Consider the following 8,019-nt stretch of genomic DNA (forward strand, 5'->3'; position numbering starts at 1 on the left):
TAGTCTCCTGTTATTGAAGGACTCCTAAAAGGACTAGAGAACTGGAGTGGGAGCCATCTCATCCCTCATTTCAAGAGATGGGGATATCATAGAATATCAGGGTTCAAAGGGACCTCAGGAGGTCATCTAGTCCAACCCCCTGCTCAAAGCAGGACCAATTCCCAACTAAATCATCCCAGCCAGGGCTTTGTCAAGCCGGGCCTTAAAAACCTCTAAGGAAGGAGATTCCACCATCTCCCTAGGTAACCCATTCCAGTGCTTCACCACCCTCCTAGTGAAAAAGTTTTTCCTAATATCCAGCCTAAACCTCCCCCACTGCAACTTGAGACCATTGCTCCTTGTTCTGTCATCTGCTACCACTGAGAACAGCCTAGATCCATCCTCTTTGGAACCCCCTTTCAGGTAGTTGAAAGCAGCTATCAAATCCCCCCCTCATTCTTCTCATCTGCATACTAAATAATCCCAGTTCCCTCAGCCTCTCCTCATAAGTCATGTGCTCCAGCCCCCTAATCATTTTTGTTGCCCTCCGCTGGACTCTTTCCAATTTTTCCACATCCTTCTTGTAGTGTGGGGCCCAAAACTGGACACAGTACTTCAGATGAGGCCTCACCAATGCCGAATAAAGGGGAATGATCACGTCCCTTGATCTGCTGGCAATGCCCCTACTTATACAGCCCAAAATGCTGTTAGCCTTCTTGGCATCAAGGACACACTGTTGACTCATATCCAGCTTCTCGTCCACTGTAACCCTAGGTCCTTTTCTGCAGAACTGCTGCCTAATCATTCGGTCCCTAGTCTGTAGCAGTGCGTGGGATTCTTCCATCCGAACCTTTAACAGAGAGATTATTCCCACGAGTGTCTGCTGGAAGTTTGAATGAAATAGGTGTTAACTAAAACAAAAACCAGAATTATAACAGTTTGAATAATGATGTCTTTTCCTGTCAGCTGCTCAGCTTTCTGTCTTTTACCATAATCCCCAGACGACCAGAGTGCTTTAGCCAAAACAGGGTAGACGACACGTAATATTTCTAATGCAGAAACAAGCAGGAAGAAATTCAGGCCTTCTTTATACATGATAATGAAATAGAAACAGGGACAAACACACTCTTTTCTGTCAGCAGATCACACTTCAAAAAGGAAAGGAAAAAATAATATACTTAAAAAAACAAAACAAAAAACACACTTTCAAAGGGCCTCAAACCAGCCTCTATATTTGGGGGTGGGGGGTTCTGCCCATATTTTTAGACAAATTAAAATTAACATAAAAGGTTTGATTCAATGGAAGTAGGATGAATAGAAAAGCTCCCGTTGACTTCTGTAGGACAGGATTCCCAAAAATGCATTTTTCTGTGAAAACCAGTTAGACACTCAGCATTGGTCTAGCTCTTCATCCACTGAAATCAATGGTAACACTCTCGCTCACTTCAAAGGGAGGAGAGTTAGCCCGGGACCGAGTGCTTTTTAAAATCCCACTCTTAGGCTCCATTCTTTTGTGCTTGCAAATTTTGCAGGAAAAATTGTGGCTGCCATTTTACTGGCGGCTACTAAAAATGTGTCCCTAAAAGATGAAGTAAACGGACACATCCCTGAAGTTTAATGGCTGTTCAGTGAACATTGTATGCTGAGAGCATACATTTTTTGTTGCTTTGGCTGTGGCACATAGACCCTAACAACACTAGACATATCTGTCTCTTCAGTCTTCTGAGAGACCAGGTGGGTGAGGTAATATCTTTCATTGGACCAACTTCTGTTGGTGAGAGAGACATGTTTTCAAGCTACACTGAGCTCTTCTTCAGGTTACCTTGTAGCTCAAAAGCTTGTCTCTCTCACCAACAGAAGTTGTTCTAATAAAATATATTATCTCCACCACCTTGTCTCTCTAATATCCTGGGGCCGACATGGCTAAAATAACACTGCCTACTTCACTCTTCTCCAGGGCACTTTGAATTCTATGGACAAAAAAGGACAAGTTGAGTTGCTAATTATTCATTTTCCATGCAACACAGCAGTTGTGAACCATAAGGCAGATCCATATTGCACTTTACAGTTGATGGGAGTCGGCTTAAAGCCTTGGCAATTTGGCTTGGCTCAGCCTGCCAGTCGTGGCTAACAAAGAATTGACATGGTTGGGTGCCCTAAAAGAGCCCCTGGACTAGACGGTGGCTGTGACACAGGGAATCAAGGGTGGGAGATGGACTTATGCGGGTCAAAATGATGGGAATTTTTGAAGTGGGGAGGGGAAAAGATATAGTGAAACTTTGATGGGTTCCACAGGTGGGGTTCTCTAATGCATTGTCTATAGCATGTAATTCCAGGGTGAGAGATTTATCTGAGGGTAATGGGTGTGGATTAGAGAAGCAAAAATAGCAAAAACAACTGACTCCTGCAGAAAGGTCAGCAACAAGGATTTTTCCACAGGCCCGTCGGCATTAAAGGAAATTGCATCAGTATGAGATGCTGATATCTCAGTCAGCTTCATGCTACATTAAACTATCTTCATGGTGCAGGATTAACTGCTTAGAACCGACTCGAGAACAGGAAGATCCTTCCTGCGAGGATCAGCTGGGCTGTCGCAGGCACTTCAAACTGGTCCTTTAGCTCTTGTTACCTCCTTGTTTGTTTTCAGGCATGGCTGATTTGCTACTATAATCTTCCCAGAGGCTTGTGTCCCTGATTTGTATGTTGTCAGGCTGAGGTGTATGCTGTGTAACTGACTCGGTTTCCTCTCTATTCCCCTGCCCCTCAGTGGACGTGTTACAGAGATGTCAGCAGCATTCGAAAGTGAAAGGCATGGGCTGATAAGGACAATTGAACTCAGGGCCTGCAGTCTCCTACAATCAGTGAATGACAGCGAAATCGGGAGAGTTACTGGGAGCCATTAAACAATACGGCAGCAACTGTCAGAGATACTAGAGACAGTTTGATTCAGAGCCTTCCCGCTGACCCCAAGCTTGTATGCAGGGGTAACAAATCTTCCCTTCAGCTTCAACCAGCATTTAGGTTCTAACACGCTAGACATCTTGGGATGCACAGTGTTATGTCTTGTGCTTTGCTTGTCAGCCGCGCGGCATTTGCCCATCATTTACAATCAGTCAGGAAGCAAAACAGTTCTTCAGGTATTTGTTAGGGGCTCTAATGAATGTGCAGTAGGGATGTGAGTTTGCATCCCAAGTTCCTGGTTCCAGCAGGAAATGGGTATGCTGCAAAGCCAGGATGCACAGCCCCTGTCAAGCCCCATTTACCCTCTACAGAGGGAGTTACATGGAAGTGTGTTGACAGGATGCAAAGCAAGCAGACTGCAGAAAGGGACCTGGGAGCCAGCTTTTGGGATCCATAAAATCCATGATTTAGGAGAGGCCTCCAGTTTATACCACAATCCTAAATCGAATGTCTGTTGTTGGCTGAATGTAGTGATCTAAGTGGGAAGGGGCAATACGGGGGGAAAGGGCCTCCCGTCACCCTGAAGATCCTGAACTGAGCCTTGAATTTGAAGTAAGTGACCTCTCTCCTGCCATCCATCTCCACCCTCTGACAAACAGCGGCTAGGGACACCATTCCTTACCCATCCTGGCTACTAGCCATGAATGGACTTAGCCTCCATGACTTTGTCCAGTTCTCTTTTAAACGCTGTTATAGTCCCGGCCTTCACAACCTCCTCAGGCAAGGAGTTCCACAGGTTGACTGTGCGCTGTGCGGAGAAGAACTTCCTTTTATTTGTTTTAAACCTGCTGCCCATTAATTTCATTTGGTGGCCCCTACAACAACATTCCTATTTGGTTTTGAGTTTTAATATCTTGTTTTCTCCAGAGCCCAGTCCCTGACTAGATCACTGCTCCAGTGCCGTCTGCTCCTGCCCACGCTCCCAAAAGCAAACTCCCATCCCATTGTTACTGTAGCCACTCTCCCCTTCCTAGCCCATCCCGTCAGGGCCTTTGTCATTACTCTGTGTGATCTTTCAAATTTAGGGCCCTATCCTGCATCCCTTAGTTACATGGTCCCTTAGAGGTCAGCAGAACTACACACAGGAGTGAGGGATGCAGGATTAAGAGCCCAGGATTTAAGTTCCTCAAGGCAGGGGTTAGTGTGATGCTGGCCACCTTAGCTGACACTGGGGGCTGAATTGGGAACCTCCACAGCTAATAGCAGGAACTAAAAAGCCAGGCTCCCATGCTGTAACGTTCACCCCTTCTGTGGATCAGGCACAGAGGGGGAAGCACCATTGTTCACCTGCTTTGTGCACAGAGCTATTGTGCCCAGCAATGCAATTGCAGCCATTTTGTATGGGGGTTAGGCACGCAAGTCTGAAAACGGAGGCCATAAAGTCGGGGATCCTTTGTGTGGAAACCGCTCTGTCAACATAAAACAAACGCATCACTATTCCTCAAACACTGCACCATTCCTGGTTTGGATTTTTAAATGGCCTTATCCCTCTGATGAACCCTCCCATGCCTATGAAGAACCTTCTTGAATGATAGTGTCTCCTGAGAGAAGGCCCCTCTCTAGATCACTGCAGTGGGAGGTTTGGATGATACAAGGACTAGGCTTATGGGGTCTTAGGCACTTCAGTAAAGGGGCAGCACATTTTTAAAGAAGGGTGTGTAATGGTCCCGCTAAACTGATTTTTTTTTGAAGGGCGTATAATTGTTTTAGGCTTGTTTTACATAGATGTTGCATTGCCAAGCAGTTTATTGTGCCAATATTTGATTATGGTGATAGCGCTAATAGACATGCTAACTTGTCCTTTCTTAACAAATTGGCTTGTGCTGCATAATAGAACGGGTAGATTTGTGTTAAATTGCAGCTTTGGGAGCCATCACTGTGAGATGTTATCTTCTCTGAACTGGCTTCCTTTATCACAGGGAAGGGAATTGAATGGGTTTGCGATGGCACACTGTACGTTTATAGGTGTGCTTAGGAGATGCTCAGGATCTGAAAGCTGAAAGGCAGTGATGAGTGGCTCTCTTGCTTCAAGGATGCGAGGGAAAAGAGGCTTGTCAGTGTACGTGTGCTCCTAAACACATCAATAACCCATTAACCTACTGCATCATTAGTTGGCATGGCAAGTGGAGACAGTTAATTGTTCAAAGCTGATCGCTAAATACTCCCTCCGCCCTTCTGCCAGAATGGTATGCTCCACTTGTCAACATTTACTCAGCCTCCCCCAGCAGGAGCATTTTTCACAGGTTTAGATGGTGTCTTTCATGTGCTATCAAACAAGGTTTTCTTTAGCCTCAGTTTTCCGGTTCCTTGGCCGAGATTATCAGAACATCCATGAGGAAGCTGCCAGCAGCAAATGTTGCAGACTTTAAATAACATTCCCAGGTGTGCTCTGCCCAGTCCCCATCAGACTCGTTTCCACCTGACTGAGTTCACCACCCCAAATGACACCAATTTGCCCTTTTGTCATCAGCCTTAATAGGTGTTGTGTATTTGGTTGTCATGGTTTTTGTTGCTATGGCAACTGAGTTAGATTATTATGGGTTAACTCAGCCAGTTTCAACCAGCTGAGTGAGCTCTCTGTATATCTGTAAATAAAATGGAGGTTTTGGTTAGCTGCCTGCTCTCTGGCCTCAAGTGATTGCTTCCTACACTGGCTGCCCCAAGGATATAACAATAGGGAAGCCGTAGGAGCCGCAGAGAATGGACTCCATGTTCTGTGGTGAAAGAAGAGAACTTCATTCTCCAGGGCTAGGCCCCTGCGCATTAAACTCACACACAGAAATTAAAAGAATGTAGACATTCATAGACATGTAGGGCTAGATGGGACTTTGAGAAGTCATCATAGTCCAGCCCCTGCACTGAGGCAGGACCAAGTCAACCTAGACCTTCCCTGACAGGTGTTTGTCTAACCTATTTTTAAAAATCTCCAGTAATGGGGCTCCCACAACTTCTCTTAGAAGTCTATTCCAGAGCTTAGCTACCCTTGTGGTTAGAAAGATTTTCCTAATATCTAACCTAAATCTCCCTTGTTGCAGATTAAGCCCATTGCTTCTTGTCCTACTTTCAGTGGACATAGAGAACAATTGATCCCCGTTCTCTTTATAACAGCCCTTAACTTATTAGAAGACTGTTATCAGCCCCCTCTCCCCCAGTCTTGTTTTCTCAAGACTAAACATACCCAGGTTTTTTAACTTTCCCTCGTAGATCAGGTTTTCTGAACCTTTTATCATTTTTGTTGCTCTCTTCTGGACTCTCTCCAATTTGCCCACATATGTCCTAAAGTGCGGCACCCAGAACTGGACACTACTCTTAGTGAGGCCTCACCCGTGCTGAATAGAGTGTCTTACTGTGACAGAGAGTAGGGGGTTAACAGAACCTGCACTCTGATCACTCTGACAATCCATTAGTACCTCCAGAGAAAACTGAATGGGGTAATTAAAGGTAGTTAGCTAATCAGGTCAGGAGGCTGGGGGAGCTGACAAGCCAATTAGCCTATCAGTTCAAGACTGATAAAGAGGAACAGGAAGGAAGGGGTGGGGAGATGGGGAAAGGGCTAACTGAGCCCAGTCTCACAGAGGTCTTAGGGAAGGGAGATCAGCTTGTCCTAGATTTCATCCAGCAGCAGCATCCCTTCTCCCCATTCTGGTCAGCATCTCCTCTTCAGGGGAGCCTGAATGGCCCATCTATGGGGCCAGTCAGATGGCGCACCCTGAGAACACTGAAACAGGGATTGTGCTCTCCAGATTATCAGTAAAACTATACCCACCTTAAATGTTCCTTCTGATATGGGGTTGGTGTGATGGGATCACTGAGGTCTGGAACTGTGGGATTGCTCTGCCCCTTAACTCTCCAGCCTCTGGTGTTCCTCACAATGTTCAGCCAGTGACAAACAGCAGATCCCTCCAGGTACTGTGATCACTCAACCATTAGCATCTGGAGCCCCACACCTAGCGAAATTGCATGAAGGCTCCCTGAGCCACTCATGAATCAGAGATAGGCACCCGCTCGTCACCTGAGCCTTGCACTCCAGAAAGACACCATCTTACACTGCCCAAGCCTCCCTTTGACAGTGCTCGTTCATTAACTAGTTTGCTCCTTCTTCAAAGGAAAGTGGACATGCACCAGCCTTCGTAATCCGAGCACTTCAACCAAAATTATACTGGGCTATTATTACCTGTTTGGCCAATGATAGCTGCTCTTCCATACCTACTGAAAGGCCAGCTGTGGGCGTTTCCCAACCTCACAGCATATTTCAGCAACGCATCTAGCAATACTTCATAACTTCACATACAATGATAATATCCTGTTGAACTGTGTGTACTAAAGTTCAAAAGATTGAGACTTTTAAAATGATATCTCAAAAGGCATGCATTGTGCAAAACATATCATAATCATAGAACAGTGGTGAATCTGGGGCTCCAGGATGCTACTTTGAGGTACAGAGTGTCACAATTGGATATTACCATGTTCGCTGCAGCTACATCTGCAAATCCTAAGGGCTGACTCCAATCAACACCTCCTTTATTAGGGAAGAAGATAGATGGTGCCACTCTACCAGCTGATCTGGTAGCATGGCCCAGTGTTCATTCTCCTCTTGACTTCATTGTTGCTTCCTGGAAAATTACACGACACTTGGGGTTCCCATTTTTGTTTTGCCTCAGCATGTGCTGTGTGACTAGGGATCCCCGGATTCATTCTGATTTCATGCTCTCTGCAGGTTCTGAGCTTCAAAATACGCTCTGAGGAAGGATTAAAGAAAGAAACTTGAAAGTACCATGAAAACTGCCCCTGCAGAGAAGCTGCCAAATTATCTGCTTCCCACCACCCTCATTTTGTCGCCTTTAGCACAACGCCTTTAAGTAGGAGAGTGAACCTCTTATCATTTTCTGCACTCCTCGTGCTATTTCTCCTACATTCACTCAGACACAGAGAAACATGTAAGTGTCCCTGAATTTTGTCCAGGCTGCAAAGCAGAATCAATAGCAGAAGATTCCAAATAAGTCAACAACTCTCAAATGACCAGAGGAAGCAGAAGATACAGTGGAACAGCCTCCTGGATGTGGAAAACATTCTGCATGC

This window comes from Mauremys mutica, chromosome 13 (genome assembly GCF_020497125.1).
Source record: "Mauremys mutica isolate MM-2020 ecotype Southern chromosome 13, ASM2049712v1, whole genome shotgun sequence".
NCBI lineage: Eukaryota > Metazoa > Chordata > Testudines > Geoemydidae > Mauremys > Mauremys mutica.